Source organism: Danio aesculapii, chromosome 15, assembly GCF_903798145.1.
Source record: "Danio aesculapii chromosome 15, fDanAes4.1, whole genome shotgun sequence".
In the NCBI taxonomy this organism is placed as follows: domain Eukaryota; kingdom Metazoa; phylum Chordata; class Actinopteri; order Cypriniformes; family Danionidae; genus Danio; species Danio aesculapii.
The window spans coordinates 44078799-44081298 of record NC_079449.1 but is presented as its reverse complement, the minus strand read 5'-3'; the positions used below and the strand labels follow the sequence as shown (position 1 = coordinate 44081298).

Sequence of the window (2500 nt, the reverse complement as noted above, 5' to 3'; positions counted from 1 at the left end):
TTTTTAAGTCAACAACAATACAAAATTGGCCAATACATGCACTGGATAACAACGTTCTGCTAAACTCTGAGGTCATCTTGTAACACAAGACAGCATGTGGCCAAGGATATATGCCCCGTGCACATGTTGGCAGTTGCAAAGCAGCGAAAAGCTTAATTCGACCCTGGGTGGGCTCGAACCACCATCCTTTCGGTTAACAGCCGAACGCGCTAACCGATTGCGCCACAGAGACTCTGATCAACGAAATCAACAGTGGGAGAAATGCTGAACTTTGTCTCAATAGGTCTGCTCGATGACCCAAATGAAAGCTGCCGAAAAGAGAGAGAGAAAGGTAACAGAAACGCCCAACGTGGGGCTCTAACCCACGACCCTGAGATTAAGAGTGTCATGCTCTTCCGACTGAGCTAGCCAGGCCGATAAAAACCCATTCAAGAGCAAGTCACTGTTTTCATCAATACCTTCCCTACTCGTGTAAAGTTTGAGGGTGTTTTTAAGTCAACAAGAATACAAAATAGGCCAACACATGCACTGGACAACAATCTTCTGCTAAACTGTGAGGTCATCTTGTAACGCTAGACAGCATGTGGCCCAGAATATATGCCCCGTGCACGTGTTGGCAGTTGCAAAGCAGCGAAAAGCTTAATTCGTCCCTGGGTGGTCTCGAACCACCATCCTTTCGGTTAACAGCCGAACACGCTAACCGATTGCGCCACAGAGACTCAGTTCAACCACCATCCTTTCGGTTAACAGCCGAACGCGCTAACCGATTGCGCCACAGAGACTCTGATCAACGAAATCAACAGTGGTAGAAACGCTGAACTTTGTCTCAATAGGTCTGCTCGATGACCCAAATGAAAGCTGCCGAAAAGAGAGAGAGAAAGGTAACAGAAACGCCCAACGTGGGGCTCGAACCTACGACCCTGAGATTAAGAGTCTCATGCTCTACCGACTGAGCTAGCCGGGCCGATAAAAACTCATTCAAGAGCAAGTCACTGTTTTCATCAATACCTTCCCTCCTCGTGTAAAGTTTGATGGTGTTTTTAAGTCAACAAGAATACAAAATTGGTCAATACATGCACTGGACAACAACGTTCTGCTAAATTCTGAGGTCATCTTGTAACGCAAGACAGCATGTGGCCCAGGATATATGCCCCTAGCACGTGTTGGCAGTTGCAAAGCAGCGAAAAGCTTAATACGTCCCTGGGTGGGCTCGAACCACCATCCTTTCGGTTAACAGCCGAACGCGCTAACCGATTGCGCCACAGAGACTCTGATCAAGGAAATCAACAGTGGTAGAAACGCTGAACTTTGTCTCAATAGGTCTGCTCGATGACCCAAATGAAAGCTGCTGAAAAGAGAGAGAGAAAGGTAACAGAAACACCCAACGTGGGGCTCTAACTCACGACCCTGAGATTAAGAGTCTCATGCTCTACCGACTGAGCTAGCCGGGCCTATAAAAACTCATTCAAGAGCAAGTCACTGTTTTCATCAATACCTTCCCTACTCGTGTAAAGTTTGATGGTGTTTTTAAGTCAACAAGAATATAAAATAGGCCAACACATGCACTGGACAACAATCTTCTGCTAAACTGTGAGGTCATCTTGTAACGCTAGACAGCATGTGGCCCAGGATATATGCCCCGTGCACGTGTTGGCAGTTGCAAAGAAGCAAAACTTAATTCTCCCCTGGGTGGGCTCGAACCACCATCCTTTCGGTTAACAGCCGAACGCGCTAACCGATTGCGCCACAGAGACTCTGATCAATGAAATCAACAGTGGTAGAAACGCTGAACTTTGTCTCAATAGGTCTGCTCTATGACCCAAATGAAAGCTGCCGAAAAGAGAGAGAGAAAGGTAACAGAAACGCCCAACGTGGGGCTCGAACCCACGACCCTGAGATTAAGAGTCTCATGCTCTACCGACTGAGCTAGCCGGGCGGATAAAAACTCATTCAAGAGCAAGTCTCTGTTTTCATCAATACCTTCCCTACTTGTGTAAAGTTTGATGGTGTTTTTAAGTCAACAAGAATACAAAATTGGCCAATACATGCACTGGACAACAACGTTCTGCTAAACTCTGAGGTCATCTTGTAACGCAAGACAGCATGTGGCCCAGGATATATGCCCCGTGCACGTGTTGGCAGTTGCAAAGCAGCGAAAAGCTTAATTCGTCCCTGGGTGGGCTCGAACCACCATCCTTTCGGTTAACAGCCGAACGCGCTAACCGATTGCGCCACAGCGACTCTGATCAACGAAATCAACAGTGGGAGAAATGCTGAACTTTGTCTCAATAGGTCTGCTCGATGACCCAAATGAAAGCTGCCGAAAAGAGAGAGAGAAAGGTAACAGAAACGCCCAACGTGGGGCTCGAACCCACGACCCTGAGATTAAGAGTGTCATGCTCTTCCGACTGAGCTAGCCAGGCCGATAAAAACCCATTCAAGAGCAAGTCACTGTTTTCATCAATACCTTCCCTACTCGTGTAAAGTTTGAGGGTGTTTT

At 47.2% G+C, this 2500-nt stretch overlaps 6 non-coding genes across 6 annotated transcripts; all 6 read right to left on the bottom strand.

Moving 5' to 3' along the window:
• Positions 1–158: 158 nt before the first annotated feature.
• Positions 159–232, bottom strand: trnan-guu (transfer RNA asparagine (anticodon GUU)). The gene has a single exon. It is a non-coding gene; the product is annotated as a tRNA-Asn (tRNA).
• A 413-nt stretch (positions 233–645) lies between these two features.
• On the bottom strand, positions 646–719 carry trnan-guu (transfer RNA asparagine (anticodon GUU)). The gene has a single exon. It is a non-coding gene; the product is annotated as a tRNA-Asn (tRNA).
• A 172-nt stretch (positions 720–891) lies between these two features.
• On the bottom strand, positions 892–964 carry trnak-cuu (transfer RNA lysine (anticodon CUU)). The gene has a single exon. It is a non-coding gene; the product is annotated as a tRNA-Lys (tRNA).
• Positions 965–1195: 231 nt separating this feature from the next.
• On the bottom strand, positions 1196–1269 carry trnan-guu (transfer RNA asparagine (anticodon GUU)). The gene has a single exon. It is a non-coding gene; the product is annotated as a tRNA-Asn (tRNA).
• A 594-nt stretch (positions 1270–1863) lies between these two features.
• Positions 1864–1936, bottom strand: trnak-cuu (transfer RNA lysine (anticodon CUU)). The gene has a single exon. It is a non-coding gene; the product is annotated as a tRNA-Lys (tRNA).
• Positions 1937–2167: 231 nt separating this feature from the next.
• Positions 2168–2241, bottom strand: trnan-guu (transfer RNA asparagine (anticodon GUU)). The gene has a single exon. It is a non-coding gene; the product is annotated as a tRNA-Asn (tRNA).
• Positions 2242–2500: the final 259 nt, after the last annotated feature.